This window comes from Aotus nancymaae, unplaced genomic scaffold (genome assembly GCF_030222135.1).
Source record: "Aotus nancymaae isolate 86718 unplaced genomic scaffold, 86718_ANA_hifiasm-v0.15.2.pri h1tg000057l, whole genome shotgun sequence".
NCBI classification, from domain to species: Eukaryota; Metazoa; Chordata; class Mammalia; order Primates; family Aotidae; genus Aotus; species Aotus nancymaae.
In genome coordinates this window covers 54785253-54808748 of record NW_026988471.1, presented here as the reverse complement: position 1 = coordinate 54808748, position 23496 = coordinate 54785253, and the positions used below count along the sequence as shown (strand labels likewise).

General features: G+C 37.2%; 1 long non-coding RNA gene across 1 annotated transcript; it reads left to right on the top strand.

The window, feature by feature from the left end:
- The first annotated feature begins 698 nt into the window (after nucleotides 1–698).
- On the top strand, nucleotides 699–6170 carry LOC105734404 (uncharacterized). Its single transcript, XR_001111502.3, has 3 exons — nucleotides 699–781; nucleotides 3463–3521; nucleotides 4001–6170. It is a non-coding gene; the product is annotated as an uncharacterized LOC105734404 (long non-coding RNA).
- Nucleotides 6171–23496: the final 17326 nt, after the last annotated feature.

Here is a 23496-nt window from a genome sequence, read left to right as displayed (position 1 = left end):
CCAAAGTTCACTGGGAGTTTTGCTAAGTTTCAAGACAGTCCCACCTCAAAGCTCTTAGGAGACAAAGTTAAGGTAAGTTCCCCTTAATATTTTTAGAACCATATGAACATATAAGCAAACTGTGTAAGGCTACATAGAAATTATTGAATTTTAATTTTTTTAACTAAAAACACTTTAAAGACAAGGATTCTTCTCCTCCCTTATTTTGTTTTACCAGCACCAAGAATGATGCATAGCACATAGTTGATAATAAATTCAGTGCTTGTACAAATAAACTGAAAAATTCTCACAAGACCAGTAGGGGCAGTTCTACAGATCTCCCTGTAGCCCTGCAATTTTCAAAGGCTTCATCACGCAATTCCCCTCACGACTTTTTGTTTCACTAATCCTAAAGCCACACAGGCAGAAAGGAAAGAAATCCCAGAGACCAAAAAGCCATTTTTTCTGTCCATCCGGTCACATATTTCTAGAGTTTTAGAGCTAAAGTGATATTAGAAGTTGCCTTTGAACAGTCTCATTTCACATGTGAGAAAACTAAAGTCTAAGCCCTAGGGTTAAGTGACTGAGCCTTGATCACTCAGCTGACAAGCACCAAAGCACTTCCCGTTATTATTTCCTACATCTCCCCCTGCAGTGACCACACCCCCACCACCACCAGAGAGTATTTGTAGACTTGGGTATTTCCTTTAAAAGCCTCGAATGACTTTGCCTGGGGTGTGGTGGAAGGGACCACAATTTTATTATAATTTACCAATAGCCGGGAGTTTTGCACCACTAAAAAGTATGTATTGACTGATCTGCTCAATCTTTCTTTGGGGGGGAAGGTTTTTTTTTAAAGCCTATTTGAAAATGAAATATTTCATTGCTTTCAGATTATTGAATAAATAGCTCCAGGGGAAAAATGTATTATTGTTTCTTATGAGTATTAAGACAAAAAGGTAAAACTTTCAATTTGGCCACGAGAGGGCAGCTACAACATTTTCTCCTAGGTCTTTGCAGTTATGAACTATGACAAACTGGGCATTTGGGGGCTCAGCTTACCATGGACTCCCTATTAATATCTTTCAACTGAATCCCCCATAAGTCACAAAACATTCTCTCATGGTGTTTCCTGGGACATTTTTTGTTTTGTTTTTAAAGAAATTATTTTCCAACTTCTTTCCAGCTCTAGAGAGTCCTCTGCTTTAGAACTCTGTGCCAAAGTTACCGTCTATCTACAAAGATCTTTAGAGACCAGTAAATTGTTAGGCTAATTTGAAAACCCACAGAAAATGTTTTATTTTAATTAAGTTTGACCCCAGATAAAAATAAAAACAGTAATGATTATCTGATTCCACCACACTTAATAAAGCTTGTTCTAAGTTTTTCACAGGATTTGCCAAATATTTGCCTCATTTCAGCCTTCATTCGTCATTCTCATTTTCACGATATCCTAAAATCTTTCAAGTCATAATTTATTGTGGAATTTTATCACTGAGCTAAACGGTGGGAGGTCTGCAAACAAAAAAGCAGAGATTAGTAATAGGTACATTCCATATTCTTATAGTTGCACACAAAAAAATTCAAACTTATTTCATCTTTTAGGTACATACAGAATGGGGAGTTAATTTGAAAAGTGCTAGATTTTATATGTATGTATGTTCGTGTGTCTGTGTGCAGGTATGGCTGTGTGTTTATATTCATTAATAATTTTTTTGTTTTTTCACTAATAATTATAGGTCAGTAGTTTGGATATTTAATATTGATGTTTGTAGATTTTGAAGATGTACATAATGATGTGTTTCCTTCACATTTACCACGGAGCCTTTCCCCTAATCATCTTATTTAAAATTACAATCCCTCTCACACCCCCACCCCACATATCCTGTCCCTACTTCCTGTTTTATTTTTTCTCTTATCAACATTTGAAATACTTTATATGTTACTTGGTTTTTGTTAGTCTCCTTCACAAACACCCCCTCCCCAACTAGCATGACAAAGATTTTTTCTATTTTGTTTATTGCCGTGTTTTCAAATCTTACAACAGTGCCTGACACATCAGAGGAACTCAATAAAGCAGCAACATGGTAAAGTCACAAAAATTGAAGCATGTTTACTGGGAACTGGTATTTTAAAATCTCCGGCATTACTAATTTACTTCCTTACATTTAAGTAGACCTCCTAGAAAGAGATAATAGCCCACTAATCAGAATTGAAGCATATTTCCTAAAGCAAGTATCTGAAACAATATTTGGGCTCATGACTATGGCTGAGAGTATCCTCTTGAATCTTCAGACTCAGCAGGTCCTGTTTCCCAGAAGTCACTCAGATCTGGACTGAATTCTCAGTAAAGGTGGCCTCCAAGAGTTGTGACAGCATCACACTAGCAAAGCAGTGGGATTAAGGAAAGAGCAGTGACCTATCAATAAGGAGCCCATAGTTCTAGCTCTGCCGCTGCCACTAGCTAGCCAGGAGTAAAACTATCCACTTAAATTGTAATGTCCTCTAAAAACTAATGGATATAACACCCTGCCTATATCAAAGAATTTTGGAATCCAGTGAAATGTGAAAGTATTTTGGTAAGTATGGAGTATTTTTCAAGTAGAAGATGTTATTAAAATCAGTGTTCCCTGTGCTGTGCTATGTAGTGCCACCATTTGGTGTGGCCAATCAACAATTTAATGGTTTAATTAAATGACTCTGGCTGGGAGCAGTGGTTCATGCCTGTAATCCCAGCACTTTGGGAGGCCAAGGCGAACGAATCACTAGGTCAAGAGATCGAGACCATCCTGGTCAACATGGTGAAACCTCGTCTCTACTAAAAAAATACAAAAATTAGCTGGGCGTGGTGGTGCACGCCTGTAATCTCAGCTACTCGGGAGGCTGAGGCAGAAGAATTGCTTGAACCAGGGAGCCAGAGGTTGCAGTGAGCTGAGATCAGGCCACTGCACTCCAGCCTGGAGACAGAATGAGACTCCGTCTCAAAAATAAATAAATAAATAAATAAATAAAATAAAATAAAATAAACAATTCTAGACTGGATCCAGGTCTGTCAGTCAAGTGATGGTTTGTCAGGCCCTTCTTGGTACTCTAACCCCTAGGCCTTCTTCTTGCCGCTGTTGGGTTTATTTGACCCCAGAAGCTCTGCCCATCCTGCCTCTAGGATCAAGTCTAAGTAAAAACAAAAGACACTTAAGGGAGCTCTATCTCCATAACAAGGAATTCACGTCATGTTACAGTACTTAGTTAGACCAGCCCTGATCATGTAACCCAATGCTGGTAACTGGGCATCTTCTTTCTTCCTCTTTTGATAATCAGATCAAGAATTCGCCTCCTCTTGGAAGCTTTTTCACAATAAGTATTCAAGAAATATTTGCTAAATGAATGACAAAAAGCCTTTATGCCAGTGTCTCTCTTGGTTTAGAGCTCTGCCAGGTCCTTGTCAGTATCTCCTCTAATCCCTTACCTCTTCACTCCTGACAGCCTTCCCTGATGCTGTCTGACCACCAGCAGCCTACACTTGAGAGCATCAGAAGTACAAGGTATGTTTCTCTATTCCTATGGCTATGTTCAACCACCTTTAGGACTTCTCACTTCTTCCATTAGACTCTATAAAGCCAAGTGCTTATCTGATCCATGCTTGGTTGCCATACCCAGTGGATACCATCTTCTATTTGCCAACTGTCCTCTCTCAGGGTCTAAAACAGGTCTCTATCCTCAGGGCCAGACTCGCTTTGTTCCTGTTCCAGCTCATGGCTCATCTGTACCACAGGACCCTCACTGGGTTAACTGGAAGAATGCTGTTTAGTCATGCCTACCATGGCAGAAACTTGACAGCACACAAAACAGTGCAAGTAACGTTCAACTTCAAAAAATGTTCTATTCCAAAAATATGCTTGCAAATAGATTCTTTAGCACTTGGGAATGCATATCTCTACATCAACAACCCATATACTTCAATAGTCATTCCTTCAAAAACATTCACTGAGTATCTTCTTACTTTGCACTGTCCTTGGCACAGGAGAAGAGAAAGTGAGACAGTCTTGTTCCTCCAGAAGTTCACAGAAGAACAAAGGAGACCATGATAGAAATAATACGTATGCAAGGCAGCATGTGGAAAAAATAAAGGACTATCCACGGTACAGTGAGAACAAGAAAAAAGAGGTGAGCCCTCTGCCTGGGTGGATCAGGAAGGTTCCACAAAGAGACATTCCACTGAGGCCTAAAGAATGAGGAAGCATGCACCAGGCAGATGAGTGGAGAAGGGTGTTCCTGGTATGTGGTTGTCAGGTTGCCAGACCAACACCCAAGTGTCAATTTAACCCCAACTGCAGCTCCGCCAGTGCCGCAGGCTTATGTCAGAAACAGAAATGGAATAGGTTTTTGTAGGCCAGCTGGGAATACTTGTTTCTGTTGGGAGATTAGTTCTAAGACCCTCAATAAGATAGAGTTGGCCCTGGGCTTATGCCAACACACACGTACCCACTGCCATTATCACCACTCATCATTTGGGGGAAAGAAGAAAAGCAGTTCAGTGTCAGGAGGAACAATTCTTGCACTTTAACTTTCTTTCACTAGCTGATCTTGTGAATGCAAGATCCCGAGTAAGACTTGTTGGGGACTGCACATACAAGACAGGTCCGCACTCCAAGGAGCTCAACAACAGGCTATGTAGGCAAGACTCGTGCATATAAAATGACTGAAAGTCCAAGGCAGTAGCTGCCAAAATAATGATGCATTTTATAAGCACTATACTCCTAGCCATTGCTGCTTTCCAGAGAGAATAATTCAGTTCGGTTCAACAAGTGTTTTACATTAAATGCCCACTACAGGTCTGTTGATTATGTAATGCTGGCATTCTGAATTTCACAAGGCAGGATCCACCAAGTTCCATAAATGCCAATAAGTTTTCCTCCCAAAAGCAATAGGTTAAGTCAACTCTGGAAAGACTGTGGGGAGTTTAATTAATAGGAATTCTGGTTTACTCAATACGAGAAACACATCGAACTGAATAGGAATGAAAAAGAATTTCCCACCAGTTGGAGCTGTCTGAATTAAAATGCACTGCCTTGGGAGGTAATAAGCTTCCCGTCAGGCTAGATAATTACTTGGCAGTGATTTGGTAGGGGTGATGCAAGCATTCGATGACCAGTAGGCTCCCTTCCAGTCCTATGATTGTGTGAATTTCTGCAGCTCCTCCTTGATAACACAATAAACAAACCTGGAAACTCACACTGCAAGGTTGTCAACATTGAAGATTAGCTATGGGTTAGTCTTATTCAGGGTACCAGAGCCCATTCTGAATGGTGGTGAGAAAACAGAGAATGGGTCAATCTAACTTCTACCAAGAACCTGACCAAACTCCCAGGGTGCTAGTCAGTACCTGGGGAGAGCTTCAGAATGCAAAAACTCATTAGTGCTCAAAAAGGATCATAGTTATTAGACAAGGAGACTCCAAGATGAAAACCTAACTAAAGAACTAAAAAACAGCCCCTTGAAGAAGAGATACATAGGATTCTAGAGTATTTGAAAGGCTCATCTGATGCTGAGGACCCCTCAGGGGCTGTCATGAAGGTTAGGACATTCAGATTCTTGGAAAATTCCAAGCAAAGCTTTTGTCAGAGATGTGCCAAGAAGAGTATCTGCGAAAGTAAATAAGCAGGGGGTAGACAAGACAGTTAAACAGGCCTCCTGAGTAAAGTATACAGGCCTGGGATGGTGACTGCGCAAGAGGAGGAACAGCCTGAGGGTTCCTGGACAATCAAGAAACAGGTTGTTTAAAATCCTAGCACCACACAATACCTCAAAACAAATTGCAAAAACTGTCATTCACTGAGCGCTGGGTATCTTGCCTCTGAAACAAAGCCACTGTGTAAGAAAAACAGCCCATGTTTGGGTCCCTATTCAACCAATTCCGAGTTCTGTAACTGATACAGTTTTTAAACTCCCATGAGCTTCAAAAATCAGAGGACTGAATTGGAAAATTTTCACAAAGTCCCTTCCAACTGTAGGATCTATAATCCTACATAGGCATACAATCCTGAATAGGCATGAAAAAGAATGAATAAGACTTCTTGGGGACTGCACAAAAGAGAACATCTTATAGGAGAAGGAAACAGTCATCAGCAGGTCATTCCAAAACATGCTGGAAGAAACTAAATAAAGCAAAAATCTTGATTTCTGAATTTGTATCTATGACTTCTCATTTTTTTTTCCATCTGGGGACTAAATTGTGGTTTAAGTAGTTAAGCCAAATGAATAGAAGCGAAACCAATACACTACACACCAGCAGCATTCTTGTTTTTGCAGAGGAAGAAAACAAATATGTGCTATTTGATCATGTAAGAAAGATAAATCTACAAAGCTTCCACAGACAAAGCCCATTAAATCAATAGGGGTTCTGCCCAGTGCCCAGGGAAACCCATCAAGAGGATCCAAATTATTTCTTTTATTAAAAAAAAGCTATCAACTTAACATTACAAATCATTTGCTGTTCTCAAGAGAATTGCCTAGTATTGCAAAACTTGATAATTACTAATTCATGACTGATTTAGGAAAAACATCGGCTTAAGTAATCAGGCCAGAGTACTGCTGCTGACCACAAGGCTGGCAGGAAACCTAGTCTTTCTTTCATCATTTCTTTCATGAATGTTTAACATTTTACAAAATTTAGCTTTAAGCATATCACCAGTGGTTTGATTTTTGAAAAACCTGGGAATACAGAACATACCAGTTATGTCTTATCAAGCACCTATCTTTTCTCTAAGTTTTCTTCAAGTATCACTAACCAGAAGCTCAGTGAATTATGAGAAAGTGATTCAGAAATTAGACTTGACATGGACTGTTTGCTATGAAATAGTAGATCTCAGGCTCTTTGAAAGAACTCTACAAACACATAAATATCTTTTCTATAAACTGACAGTACATTCTGTATAAACTAGCAGGAAGAATTTAATTAATGTTCTGAGTCAATCCTACACACCACTGGCTACACATGCCTACATTAGGGCAATACACAAATCTCTATGTAAGCTTTGCTAAACAGTCACTTCATTTGGCCAGCAGATAACAAGCATATCAGAAAATGTTCTGTGAACATGCCCCTGGAAGATATTTTCTATAAGGATATGTGAATATTATATCTTCATAAAGAAAGCTATTCCCTCTCTGTTGGAATTGTTTTTCTGCTTAAAATTAAGAAATTAAGAATATGTTCTTATTCTAGAGAGGAATTACAGAGAAATGCTATCCTGCAGATTCAGAAACTACCTTTAAAACCATAACAATTTTTTTCAGATCTTTTCTTTTTTCTCTAAGATTCTACTTTGAAGTAAACATGCTTTTGTTCATAAAAGCCAGAATCTTGTCAACTTAGTTTCTACTAACAATCCTCTTTCTCTCTCTCGAGATATATATATATATATATATATATATATATATATATATATATATATATGTCTTACAAAAATATCTGAATTGTAGGTCTCTTCACTAAGAAGACCTCCATCATTAATGTTCCTGCAGGAAAACAGTCAAGTATTTAAAGAACAGAAAGTCTAAGTAAGCATTTAAGGGCCATGGTAACATAGGCACTCATAAATTGCTGAAGTGCAATTTGGTGTAGAACCCCATATAAGGAAATTGACAATATATATTAAGGTATAAAATGATTATACCCCAGATCCAAAAATTCCACCTTGAAGAATATATTATTTTTAGTAAAACTATAATAGGAAAAAGTTTGGTGTGCAAATAGATTTACTGCAGCATTATTTTTAATAGAAAAACAGAGAAACAGCATATATGTTGAACAGTACAAAAATGATTAAGGAAAAAAATATATAACCTCTCAACAGATTACTATGCAGGCATAAGAAATACCTACGAACAATGGTAATAATATAAAATGCTTATAATATTAAAAAACAGAAAATAAGCCAATATTATAGATACACATACATATACAAAAATGTTTGCTTATAACTATGCTTATAAAAATAAACAAAAAAATCCTTCATGTAAAAAAAGATGAAAGGAAATACTGAATGATTTTTTCTCCTCTTTCTTTTTCTGTATTTTCTAAATTTTCTTCAATAAGTTCTTTAAGGAAACACTTTGAATAAAACAAGAGGAATTCCAAACAGACATGGTTAGAATTGATGCTTAATATTCCTGACCAAAATTATATTAGGCCTGAGAGAGGTCAAATGTGAAAAAATCTTTGTGGCATTACCATTTATTGAATTAATTCATAATTAATCCATTCAATTAATAGTTATATAAATTATCTGAGGGAGAGAGGAAGAAATCATAGAAGTCATTGTTAACCCAAGAAAATCATTTAGTCCACATTACGCAGCAGCAGGAAGAATGAACCCTAGGGGGACTGAAATGTAATTTAAGAATTGAAATAATACAGCCGCAGAGAAGTCATAGGAAGAGAAACTTTGGACCAGGCAGAGAAGATCAGAAATATTAATGCTGCAGAGATGCACTGAGGTCAAGGAAAACAAAGAGAGACAAAAAGGTACAGGAGTTAACAAGTTAAAGACTACCTGGGAAACTAAAGATAGAAATCAAGTCCTGGAGGGTCAGTGGTGAGGAATTGGAGGCAGTGGGTGCAGAAGGAGATGAGAAGGGGCAGCAGATTAGACCCAGGGTCATTTGTTTTGTCCTTTACAGAATAGGGGAGACTGGCGTGAGTTTGGAAGCAAGATGGGGGGAGGGACAGAAGATTGGAGATGTGGAAACAGCCCAGAGCCATCCTACCCCAACCATCAGAGGCTGCTCATGTACCATATATGGCTGTGCCTGGCACAGAAGTGCACCTCAGCTGGCTCTAAACATCTTTGAGACTTTATCTCTAAATCATGCCTTACCACAAGTCATCTCTCCTAAACAAGCCATTCTTGTGCTACTCCCCACCTGCACTCTCATGGCCTTCCCTACCTCTGGTAATGTTCCTTCTCTGCCCCTTTCTCATGTCCTCATTTTCTGCTCCCCTTAACTGTCAGGTTCCAGGGCTCATCCACGGTCTTTGTACCAATCTTCTAGGGCTGCTACAACAAAATACCACAACCTAGGTGGCTTGAAACAACAGACATACTCTCTCACAATTCTGGAGGCTAGAAGTCTAAAATCAAGTTGTTGGCAGACCATGCTGTCTCAGAAGGCCATAAGAAGCTTCCTTCCTTGCCTCCTCCTACCTTTTTGGAGTTCTTGGAAATCCTTTGTGTTTCTTAGTTTATAAATGCATTACTCCAGTCTCTGCCTCTGCCTTCACATGACTTTCTCCATTGTGCATCTGTGTCTCTGTTTTCTCTTCTCATAAGGACACTAGGCATTGGTTTAGGGCCCACAGTAATCCAGTATGACCTGATTTTAACTTAACTAATTACATCTGCAGAGACTCAATTCCAAATAAGGTGACAGGATGTGAAGGCGATCTGACTGCAACATCTGTCACCCCATTGATGACCAGGGTTGATTTGGCTGATATGGCTGACTAGGTAGGTGTCTTCTTCCTCCCTCACCACTCCATGTGTGTACCTCCTGAAGCTGCACACTCAAATAAGAGGATGACCATCTGGATAGAGGAGGACAGGTTTTTGGTCAAGGATATACAAACAGCTGCACTCCCCTGCTAGAACCTCCAAACAAGCTCCGAAATAACATAAGAATCTTATGTTCTGGGTAGACATGAAATCTTGTGGTTGGGGGGGACACTGTTCAAATCAGTACAGTCCTCATCCAGCCCCAGAGAGTGGCCATTCCAGTGTGGTCTCATCTGTCCCCAGTCCATCTGTTCTCTGCTTGTTACTGTGAAATCTGTATCCTTGGCCTCAAGATCAATCCCACTCTTCAGAGCTGTGTTTCCCACTGCTCACTGGACATAGTTGATAAAGAAATCCATAGGCCCTTTAAACAAAACAGCCACTTCCAAAAGAGAGTCCAAATCCCATCGTGGTTCTTGTGTTTTCTATTTTAATTCATAACAAATCTATCTGGCCTCCCAAGTTAAGACACCTCGGCATTATCATCTGATAATGACACCACATCTGATCAGAAAATAGTCCCTGTGGATTCTATCTCACAAACCTCACTTAAATTTGACCTCTTCTTTCTACTTCTATTGCTAAGGCCTTAGTTTGTTCTCAGTCTTTCCTTAGACTATATAGGCAACACAAAGGTGCAATTCAGTAAAGTGTAGCACACCTATGTGCTAGGTGCTAGGTATACCAAGAGGAATTAAACACAATCTTGCCCTTGTGTAGCCCTCAGCTGCCCAGGCTGCAGTGCAGTGGCTCAATCTCAGCTCACTGCAACCTCCACCTTCTGGTTTCAAGTGATTCTGCTGCTCAGCCTTACAAGTAGCTGGGACTACAGGTGTGTGCCATCACACCAAGCTAATTTTTATATTTTTAGTAGAGACCATGTTGGCCAGGCTAGTCTCGAATGCCTGACCTCATGATCCGCCTGCCTCAGCGTCCCAAAGTGCTTGATTACAGGCATGAGCCACAGCACCTGGCTGCATTTTCTTGTTAGAAAACAAATCTTATAATGTCATGCTGTGGCTTTTCACTCTCTTTTCCTACAAGGTGATGCTCAAATCCTTCTATAGTCACGGAAGATGTTTCACAGTCTGCTTCGCCCTGTGCCACACCCTTCGCATCCAGCCTTTCTTCTCTGCCATGGTGGGCTTCTTGTTCTTTCCAGATTTGTTCCTAGGAGCAGTGTCTTCTTTTCCCTGAAGAGGCTTTTCTCCCTTCTGTGCCCTGGGAAGCTCCTATCTACCTTTAAAGTGCCACCCAAATGACCCATCCTTTCTTACCTCTTATCAGAATCCAACAGGGTCCCTTCACACTCCATGTCCCTACAAGACTTTGCTCAAATCCCTGTATAAACAAATTTGCCACATTGTTGAAATTTATCATTTTCACTGTCCAGGAAATCACTAGACCATCACTAGACCAGGAACTCACAGAGGACCAGTACCACACAGCACTCATGTATCTCAGTCTGAATGAATGGAATTATGAATGCACCCTGCTCTCTGTGTCTTAATCCTACCCAAGGTTCCAGGCCTGGCTCAGTCCGCAGCCCCTTCCCTGGACTTTCACAGCCACTTACTCCAGGCTATGAGTGTCTCCCTCTTCTGAAATGACCACAGCACTTACTCTCTGTATCACCGGCTTGGTACTTACAACATGGTACTTTGCACTATTGAATGTCTCAGTCTTCCCTTTTGACGAATTTCAAAGTTTCTTTTCCAAATACTTTGCACCATAGTAGGTGCTCTGTAAATATTTGCTAATTGGTTATTCAGTTGGGGGATGAGTGGTTGGAGTCCTAAAGAAAATGAGAAAGGGTGAGTTCCAGGACAAGTGGTAGTTTTGGCTATAGAACAGATAGGGTGTATTTTCTTTTATGAAACTAAAAGGAGGAGAAGAAAAATACAGGAAAGTTATAGAGAAGAATACAAAAGTCCTAATTAGGACAGCCTTGGTCTTATTTTTAAAATAAGCATGAAAAAATAATATTCTGAGTTAAGTATGCCACATAAATCTTAAATACAGCCAAATAAAAACAAATCAACATTTACCACCTACAGCTAGAGAAAGAAAAGACAAGATTACATGTAGTTTATATAAAATGGAACACATCAGGTACACACTTCATGTAAACTTGCCTCTACAAGCTTATTGGAAAGGAGGTGAGTAAAAGAACTGTAAAGGGTAGGCAATTCTGCCCTCTATTCCATTGAAGGAGCATTCACTCCCCATGTGCCCCTCATAGTCTAAGGAGCTCCTCATGCTGATAAAACCAAGCCCACTTCTTTAGTAATCTGTGTCTATAGCAAAGGAAACACTCTACAGCACTTGCTGAGAAAGAGAGTGTGTGTTAGTATCTAATGTAGCATATATTTGTGATGGTATATATTAAAATTTATGAGCAGTTTAATAGGCTTTCAAGGATATTGACTTTGCATAATTTTTATTTTGTATACAGACTTTAGTACCAAACCCCTAAGATGTGACTCCACTGTGTAAGTCAACTGGCCTCTACTGATATGTAACCCCCATTAGGAACTCTGATACTACTTGCTGTTTATACTGCTCATTTTAGCATTTAGTTGTATGTTTAATTGCTGGAAGTTCAGGCGTAAATATGATCACGTTATCTAGACTGTAAGTTCACATTATCCAGACTGCCAAGTTGGTGACCGTAACCACATCTTAAGCTTTTACACCCCACAGTGTCTTTGGCACAATGCCAAGGATCAAACAAAAGTTCTTAATTACTGAAAGGCTATTTTATCAATGTCATTTTCTCTGTAATCAAACTCTGAGTCTAAAAATATAAACATGATATATAAATATAAATAAAAATATAAACATGATATATAAATATAAAATAAGACAAGTCTAAACATGTCTTATATTCTTTGTTATGCTTTAGGGTCTATCTTAAAGGAAGAGGCCTTTGTTTAACCCCAAATTACTCCTTAAATATTAAGTAATTGGCTGTTATAATCAATTAGGAAGGCATGAAGAGGCTCAGTATAAAGGGTAATTTTAAAAGTTATTGTCATCAGCATTTTTCTAGAAAGATAATAAAAAAGTCACTTGGGAAACATGCCTGCCTTTATTGGTGGCCTGGGAAGGAACATCAAATCAAGCTAAGATCCACCCACTCTTAAGAGAAAATAAAAACAAGAAAGTAAAATCTCCATGGAATAATCAACCAAATACTGATACTTGAGAGGATGAATCACGATTTCTTCAGGTTTAAATAAATTATCATGTATCATCTCTAATTTAAAAATAACATTTTTAAAGTAAAATGAGCCTTTCATTGCTGATTCCTATCATACTATTTCCTTAAATCCTTTCATTTCGTTAATATAACTCAGTTTACAGTGCAGCAGGGATCAGATGAAGATTGAGCAATTACTGAATGTCATGAGATTATAAAGATAAGCTATTTGGATAATTTAAGCTAAAAAAATAACTCTCCTTTCTCTCCAGAGTGGGTTTGGGAACTTTGGTTATTCACTGAATTTGGCCAACCTACATTTTATATTACCAGAGAAGACATTCTAAATTGGGCTTCCAACATTAGAAAATTATTTCTGTTTTCAACATGTTCTATGATGAAGAGTTAAAAGTAAGTTTGCTGCCATTTTTACTTTATTGGTCAGCTAGCTCCTTTTAACTCTTCAGTCAAAATTTTGGGCATTAAAACAAATAAATTCACTGTTTTTTCATGCATAAATGATATGCAATAAGCCTCAGAGAACAGAGGTTACTCACTCTGGTTATGTTTTACTTTCTTGCAAACACGTACTCATGCTCAATTGAACTGCCTCCAAGTGATTTTTAAGTATTAAAGGTAAACATAGCCCTCGTTTTTCAGGGATATTTTGGGCAGCTGTTGTAAAACAAAATGCAAATCATTTTTCAAAACCTGATATTAAATTTAAAAAAGCACTAATCAAGAAATTACCGAAAGTTTAAGCTCACATAAAAACAAACTAAAATGAATGATGGGTAAACACCTTGCAACATTGAACAGGAAGAACATTTAGAACTCTTGACATCGGGTTCAAGTTTCCTGACTTGTTGGATAACCTCCCCTTTCCACATCTTTTCTAGATTCCATCAGTTCCTGTTTTACTCTCTATAATTAACTGTCATTTATCTAGAATGCAATCAACCAGAAAGTTAAAATAAACAGGTGGTATTTTCCTTTGCTCCCTTTTCAGTTAATTTGCAGGCATTTATTGAGTGCCTACTATGTTCCCAACACTATGTTGGACACTGAACAAATGAAAGATGTTGTAATTGTTGCTTAGAACTCTACAAATTCTCTTTAATGAGGAAAGAAGAAGAAGCAAACAAGCTTTCAGAAATGTAGTCCATAAAGCAACTTCTAATATATCTGTAAAAGCAATCCTGTTTCCATCCAACCTCTAACTGCCTTCTCCACCTATAACTACCAGGCTGAGCAATAATAGTCAAAGCTCTCTGACTGTAAGTGGAAAATACTATGAAATCCAGAAGTGCCAAAGAGGGTCAAGTCTCTTCCATATACTTTTAGTTTCAAATGCATTTCTATTTTTGACTTTTTTGATATAATCATATGTTCATTAATAAAACTAACCTATTCTCCTACATTATACATAATTGAGGATTGAGGTCTCTTCCTATTCAATGCAAGGCCCAGCATGGAGTTTCAAAGGGTCAACAAATAATTGCTGAATGATAGAGATTATGTCCATAATGCAAAACCCATGTTATTCTTACATGGATCTGTAGCAATGTAAGCTACAAGTTTCAATTGGAAGTTAAGTTTTACTTCTCAGTACAGTGAATTTCTAGTATGCGTGGAAATAATTCCAGGGTAAAGGGAAACTTGACCAAAAAAGCACAAGTTTAACCTATGAGGAAGAGCATAATAATATTCCATAGGGGTTACCCATGTGCCTCTGTCTCCATCTTCATAGCCTTCATACCTGGGAAAATTTAAAAGTCCGATTTTCCCATTCCAAATTAATATATATCTGTTTCTAATTCTGTAATAGACCATCAATAAATACGTCACAATGAATAAATTCAATATATACAAGATTCTGATTTTAGAAAAACAAAAAACATGGAGTCAGCAAAAAATCTTTTGCTTTCCAGAGTCTCCTATTTTAATGCTTCATTTTACAGTATCCTGGACATTTTTTAGAAAAAAGTATTTCTGTTGGAGACACTGGTGAATAAAACCAAGGAATTAAAAGTCCACCCTCTTTCAAAGAGTACAAAGGAAATCAATATACTTTTAAGAAACACAAAATCATTCATTTTCACAATTGGTTTTCCATATTACGCATCTAACAAGTATGCTTGTAACTACAACTGAAACACAACCTTTTTCATTACTAGTTACACTTTTAGCCATTATTATTTTATATTTCTATTTTTTTAACAAATTGCCTAGATGTTGGGATAACAAGTTAACTATCTGAGAAAAAAATAATAGATTTCTATTTTTCATGTCTCTCAAGATTAACTCCAAATGAACCAAATATTTAAACATTTAAAATATAAAATCATGAAACTACAGAAAGAAAATAGATGTGAACGTCTGGATAGTCTTGAATTGGAGCAGGACTTCCCAAGTTTAACACCGAAAACAAAATGTATTTAAAAAATTGATATATTTGACTACCTTAAAATTTTAAATTTCTAGATTTAAAATTCCAACAATATAGTGCATCCCAAGGAATTTTTCTGTATAGAATACCTAAAAAATTCTGAACAAAACGTTTTTTAAAACCTTTCAGAAGCATAGCTTAGATGGCAAGAAAATAAAGCAATTTTCAGTAGCAAAAATGACTTAAAAGCTAGAATCCAAAAAGGTAGCCAAGCACTAAACAGCACAGTTGCCTGGAGACATTTGTTGAAATTAGTGATTTCTAACAGTTTGGAGCTTTCTATTTTAATGAGGAATAGGAAACAGGACCAACCTAAAATGGAAATTAAGATCAAGACATTTCCACAAAGCTGAAATCATGAAAGAAGATATTCTCAATGAAAAAGGTAAACTAAACAAGCAAAACAAAACCATACCCCTGACTCACAAATCAAGGGCTCTGGATTCTGGTTTCTGAATAAAGAAAAAAAAGAAGAGAATTCCTAAGAACTCTTGGTCTCAGGGCAAACTTTCATTTTGATTTGGTAACAGAACTTCCATTATGTAGAGGGAAAAAAAAAGGTGACAGACTAAAATAGATTAAAGTAGCTCTTTATTTTTTCCCCCCAGTTGGCTTGCAGAAGCAAATTTAAATTCTCTCTATAGAAGGCAACTTTAACCCACGCCTCAGATTCCCCACAGATAGAGTTCCAATGATTACAAGCTCACAAATAAAAATCACAAAACAAATAAGGAAACAAGCCACTATGAACAAGAGTCAGCAGAATAATTATGCAATTCAATCAAACTCACAGAAATTGTTGATACTGGAATTATCAGGTATTATATTTAAAAATACATGAGTTTAATGTGTTTACAGAAAAAAATATTGCAAATGAAGAAACAAGGGACTATAAAAAATAGATAGTCTTGAAAAAGACAAAATGTTAAACTGGAAACTCTCTTAATATTAGAAACTTAATTGTTAAGCTAATCTTCAAGTTAGAGCTGAAGAGAGAACCCAGAAGTTAGAAGATAAATCTGGGTACCCATATGCAGCAACAAGAATCAAAGATTGACATATAAAAGAGAGGTCAAGAGACTTGGAGAACAGAGTCAGAAGAGAGAGACATATAGGACATATAGAGACATATAGGACAGTCAAAGATAACAAAACAAATGAAGAGATGCAAGAGAGTTGCTAGACTTGTGGAAAGGCATAAATCTTCAGATTCAGAATGATAACAATGCCAAGAAGGAAAAATGAAAATAAATCCGCACCTAGAGACATCATAAAATGCAGCATACCTGAGTTCAAGAGATCTTACAAGAAGCCAGAGAGAACAGAGAGATTATCTACAAATCAACAATTATTAATAAAAATGATTGCTGACATCTTAGAGTAACCATGAAAGCCAGAAGATTGTAGAATAATATCCTCAACATGCCAAATAACAATAACTCTCAATTTGGAATCATATACCCAACAAAAGTATCTTTCAAGGTAAGCATGATGAATACATTTTCAGACAACCAAAAATGGAGAGTTTACAACCCACATATCCTTTCTAAAGCAATTTCTAATGGAAACACTATAGAACAAAGAACTGAAATTCAGGAGAAAATACCAAGAGAAAATATACTAAATATGTGGATGAAGTCAATAAACATTAACTGCAATATAACAATGTCTAACTTGTGGGATTTTAGAAAGGTAGAACAAATATAAAATAAAACAATAGTAAAGGAGATGGTTATCAAAGTTAAAGTGTTCTAAGGTCCTGAAGACAGTGATGTCCTTTGAACATTTTTAAGCTAAATATGCATAATAAAATTTTTAAGATAACCACAAAATTAATAGAAACAGTAGGTACAACTAAAAACTAGAAGAGGAAAAAGTAGAAAGAAAAAATCAGCATAGTAAGAAACCAATCTGAAAAAAGAAAAAATAAGGTGAAGAGAAAATGAAAAGTAAGATGGTAGCGATTAATTCAAAAGCAACAATAATCACTATGAAATGAAAATGACTAAACACTCTCATTCAAAGAACATATCAGACATGAGGGATAAAAGACTACAAATTGAGTTCAGTGTATACTGCTCATGTGATGGGTGCACCATCTCACAAATCACCACTAAAAAATTTACTCTTGTAACCAAATACCACCTGTTCCCCAAAAAACCTATGGAAATAAATATGTTCTTTTTAAAAAAAGAACATACCAGACAAATACTAACCAAAAGACTTGAGTCATTACAATTAATAATAGAGACAATTGATTATTATGCAGAAAAAAATGAAATTGGATCAATACCTGTATTGGTTAACTATTGTTATAAAACAAACCACCTTGAACTCAGTGGTTTAAAGCAACAATGGTTTATCATCACAGAAAACTCTACAAGTAACCTGGTATTTAGTTGAAATCAACTGGGCTCAGCTTAGGCTGTGTGGCTGGTGTAGCTCACCTCTTGGGACTAGTGGACTAGCTTAGACATGTTCTCTGAGCAATGGAAGAAGCAGAAACACACAAGGCCTCTTCAGTCTCGGGCTCAGAAATGATGTCTTTCTGCTCATTCTTTTGGCCAAAAAAAGCTATATGACTAAAGCCAAGAGCTGGGTAAGTATCATCTAAATTTACAAGAGAAACTTGAAACCACATGCACAAAGGATATGGTTACAGGGAGGGGTGACAAATTGGGGATCAATACTACAACTACCACAGCATGTGAAACCATGTACAAAAATTGCAGATGTGTAACTGCAGTTAAATAATATGAAATAAATAAATGTGAAAGACAAAATTTTACATCTTTCAGGATTAACAGAAGAATATCTTTATATCCTTAGGGTGGAAAAAGACTTTAAACAAGAAATCAAAAGCACAACTCATGAAGTAAAACTAGATAAATTATGACATCAAAATATATCAAAGAAAATGGAAAAAAGAAGTCACAAACTGACAGATGGCATTTTCTTTGGGGGGCAGGCAGAGAGTGTGTGTGTGTGTGTGTGTGTGTGTGTGTGTGTGTGTGTGTGAAAGACAGAGAAAGAGTCTTGCTCTGTTGCCCAGTCTGGACTGCAGTAGAGTGATCACAGCTTACTGCAGCCTCAACCTCCAAGGCTCAAGTGATCCTCTGACTTCAGTCTCCCGAGTAGCAGAGACCACACCCAGCTAATTTTTAAATTTTTTGTAGAGTTGGGGTCTCCTTATGTTGCCCAGACTGATCTCAATCTCCTGGGGTCAAGTGATCCTCCTACTTGGGTCTCCCAAAGTGCTGGGATTACAGGTATGAATCACCATGCTTGGCCAGAAGGCATTTTCACACATAAAACTGACTTAGGATTAGTATCCAGAATTTATAAAGAATATCTTGGAATCAAAAAAGAAAAGAAAAGAAAAAACAACCCAATAACGAAGTGGTCCAAAGACATGAAAAGGCATTTCTCAGAGGTCCAGTAAATAGATGAAAAAGATGCTTACCTAATCAGTAATCAGAGAAATGCAAAGTAAAACCATGAGCTAGAATTTTACAGCCACCACTGATTTTAAAGTCTGAAAATAACAAATGTTAACAGTGACGTGAAACAACAAGAACTCTTAAGCACTGCTGGTGTGAGTATAAAATGATACATGCCCTTTGGAAAACAATTTGGCTCTTTTTAAAGAAGAAAATATGCGTATCTTATGAGCCAACAATTCTAATCCAGGAATACATCTTTTGCACATATGTACAAGAAAGTTTATTGTCACATTTTTGTAATAGAAAAAAACTGGAAACAACAGAATGAATAGTGATATGACCATATAGTATAATAACATGCATGCATAAAAGGATGCATCAACATGGATGATACTGAAAGGGTAATACATTTCCAAATAAAAGAAAGTCACAAGAGAATTTGTAAGATACGATTCTAGTTACATATAGTTCAAAAACAAATAAAATTAAATAATACATTGTTTAGGAATTATCTATATGTGGTTTCTAAAACTACAAAGAAAATAAGAACAAAATTCAAAACATCCATTATCTCTGGAGAGAAGGGTAAATGTGATACAATAGTTCATACAGTTCAAAGTTTTGAAAATGTACTACTCCTAAACGGGAATGTGAGTATAGGATTACTTGTTTTATTATTATTCAAAGAGTATATGTATGTTAAGTGTTTTGTGTAATTGATATATCTAATTTTAAGGTAAATATTAAAAGTTTAAGCTGTGTATAAAAATATTATAAACATTAAAAGACAAATGACAAACTAAAAAATTTTTGTATAATGTCTAATAAAGAGTTGTTACTTTTTAAATTCCACAAATAGATTGAATAGAAAGACAGGCTAAACACTGAAAAAATAATCCTTAAAAATTATAGATATACAAGTAAATATATGAAAAGCCATTCAACCTAGTAACTAATAAAATAGAAATCAGAGCAACCATGTATATGAGTGATCATGAGTATGAGTGATGAGTATGAGTGAAAATGGCTTTTGCCATTTTCAACTGTAAGAATATCTTAAAAAGAAGAGAGTGGAATGAACAATCACTCATACCTAGGAGGAGCGATTATCTATTGCTGTAATATTTTTGGAGAACAACTTGATGAGATAGCAAAAGCCTTAATATGTGCCTAATAACCTAGTAATTATGCTTCTAGAAATTCACTCTATGAAGATAATCAAATGTATAAAATTTATGTATAAGAACAATGATTAGAAAACTCTCAAACAATATAAAGTTGGAAACCTATCTTCAATAATTAGGGATTGGATTAATAAATTATGGCAATCTCTACATTACATTCCACAATCATTAAATGATAGTAATGATACCTAATTGTGGAGAGGAAAATGTATTGATAATAAGTTAATTAGGAAAGAAAACAATTGCAATATAATAAGCACAGTGTGATGCCATTATTTTTTGTTTGTTTGTTTTGTAGAGACAGGGCTCTTGCTACGTTGCCCAGGCTGGTCTTGAACTTTTGGCCTCAAGCAAACCTCCTGCTTCAGCCTCTGAAAGTGCTGAGATTACAAACATGAGCCACCATGCCTGGCCTCCACTTTAAAAAATATATATATTTATATTTATAAATAGAAAGATATTAAAGGATGTATTTCTGAATGTTAGCTCTTGTTACATCTTGGATGGTGAGATTTATGAAGACTTTAACTTATATCTTTTGGCATGTCATCTTCCACAATAATGATGTATAAACAATGATTTTTGTAATGTTAAATACAGTATTTCAGAAACTAATATTGTGTGTAAATAGCACCAGAAAATACAACTTTTTAAAACTTCACACTTGTCTTTATGGTAAATCTGGCACTTTTCAAAGGGAACACCTTGAGGCTCAAGAAGGACTGTGGAATTTCAGAATAACTACAGAACATAATGAAGGTTACCAGTGAAATGATTTTTAAATGCCCTAGCATCATATGACCGCAAATTTAATATAAAGGAGCCAAAAAGTCATAAATATTAAAATTCAGTATCAGGGAAACAGTTAGAAAATATGCATAAATTTAGTAAATCAAGAAAAAGTTATCTAGAGTTCAATGATGGCACATATTAAATATGAGCACCCTAAATATAGAATGAGGAAGTATTTTAACTTATAAATTGGTTATACATCATGCTTCCATTATGGGAGTTTGATACATCCCTTGACAAGACACTGTTAATAATGTAATCAGAAGAAAAACAGAAGGAACCTAAGAGGCTAGGGAGATTAGTAATAGGACCTATGGACTTTCACTACCAGTTTATTGTTTGGAATTAAGCCTAGATCAACAATGACTTAGAATTATAGCCTGCACTTCATTCCCAGCGGTTGCATGGTCCCCTGCTCAGAGAAAAAATATTTAATGCAAAGAGCTACCTACCAAGGTGGTACTTCTACCAGTACCCCACAGACACTGTAGAAATAAAAGGTCAATTCTGACTTTTACCTATTCTCTAAATAACTACACACATGTAAAAAGAGGAAATGAGGACGTGAAAAATTTGGTGTGGGTACCATCAATTCCAAGTAATACAATTTTTAAACTTTCACACAAGTTTTGGTAACTTTTCATGTAACCATTCAATGAAAATGAAACAGTTTTCATTCTGGTCAGTTCAAATCTTTTTTAGATGTCATTTCAAATTTGATACCCTAGCATAAAAAGTTTAAGCTTTCTATTGCATTTAAAGCATGGCATAAACTCCCCAATCATTAACTCCCAATAAGTATTCCCATTCACGTTTCATATTTTCATAGCAAACATTTTTCCAATTGAATTAAAAGTTTTTTTTAATCAGATAATGAACAATCACACTGCAGTTTGCTAACAAACATTCCTTAAAGTGAAGACCTGATTAGTTGAGTTCATTTGACTCATGCTGGTTTTTTTATTCAGAGACTGAATTTATGTGGTTGAGATCTGTTCTTTCCTACAGATATGACTTTGAATGGTGACTGAATAATGCAAAGTATAAGTATACACGGCTAGGATCCCAAAATCTGACAAATTGAGATTATTGCTTATAGAAATTTAAATTCCAGCTGAGAGCATCTCACAATTCCCAAGGGCCATCACAAACTGTTATTTATCCATGATTAACTATGGCGAAATTAGAAGGTAGGGGGCTGGGGCAGTGGGAGGTTATTAGAGGGATAAATATGTCAGCTATTTAGGGTAAATACAACACTCAGAAGCAGTTCTTTCAGCTATGAAATGCTATGGTAAATATCTAACAGAAGACTTTTTTATGGTTATTTACCAAATACAAAGACCTAAAAAAGTATCATAGAAAAAGTTTATAGAGTGCCCTCAAAAATTCACTGGCTTCAAATCAATATCCTACCAAACTTCTCAAGAAAATTTTATAATCAGAAAAGAAAAAGAAAAAAGACAAAGTCAACTAAAGCTATTTAAAAGAAAGATGTTACTAAAACTAAGTAAATTTTGCCTGATCCCAGATATTGACTTTTTATATTTTTCTAAAAATCAGAGCTCAAATTTGAAATGTAAAAATAAACTGTGGAGAGAGATCCAAGATGGCTGGTTAGGAGCAGCTCAGGACTCCAGGTCCGAGTGAAAGCGCAGAGGGTGAGTGGACGCCGTATTTCCAGACTGATTTTTACTGCCCACAGACCAGGAGATTCCCAGGCGGAGGAGCCCCATGGGTCGCCAGGGTGGCTGTTTTGACTGGCGTTGCTGTTTTGCCGGCGCCCCGGTGCAGCGATTCCCAATGCAGAGTAAACGAGACTGTGTCCCCTCTTAGCCAGCAAGGGGAGCTGAAACAGGGAGCCAGGTCAGGAGATTCCTGGGCAAAAAAGCGCCACGAATCTCAGAGCCACAGTTTCAGCCAGCGCAGTGGGTCGCTGCAAGGGAAATCACACAGATCCCGGCACCTATTCAACAGGCGACCAGGTCACCTGACAGAGAGCCGACCGTTCAACTAAAAAACAAAAGGCTCTGAGGCAGGAAGCCAGGTGATCAGGCCCGGCTGGTCCGACCCCCACAAAAACAAAAACAAAAACAAAAAAACAGCAATAGGAAACGCTCTGGGTTGAGACTTTCACAGCAAGCACAGCTGAACCCGGGACTGTCCAGCTCTGTGGGGGAGGGGTGTCTGCCATTACGGAGGCACTCTACCACTACAGAGACAGTCCGCCATTCCTGGGGCAGCCTGCAGTTGCCGAGGCAACCCGCCATTACAGAGAGAGTCCATCAGTACAGAGGCCGGCGACCGTTCCTGAGGCAGTTCTAACTACACCCATATAAACAGGACTGCAGGGAAGTTCACATGGCAGCTGGGTGGAGCCCACAGCAGCTCAGCGAAGCCTCTGCAGGCTGAGAGTGACTAGGCTGCCTCCTTGTGGGCAGGGCAGCCCTGAAGGAAAAAAAAAGGCAGCAGCACAGCGGAAACTCATAAAGCGCTAACTCCCTGGGACAGAACACCTGGGGAAAAAAAGGGGGTTTATGAGTCCTGCTGCTGCAGACTTAAATTTACCGGCCCAGCAGCTCTGAATGAAGAACGGGGCTCACAGCTCAGCACCTATATAATATAAAGGACAGACTGTTTCCTCAAGCAGCTCCCTATCCCCCGTATATCCAAAGAGTCACCTCATAAAGGAGAGCTCAGATTGACATTTGGCAGGTATCCTTCTGGGACAAAGCAGAAGAAGAAACTGGTATCAATCTTTACTGTTCAGCAGCTGCTGCAAGTGATCCCCAGGCAAGCAGGGCCTGGAGTGGACCTCAGCAGTCCTACAGCAGAGGGCCCAGACAGTTGAAAGGAAAACTAAGAAACAGAAATAACTTCATCAACAACAAAC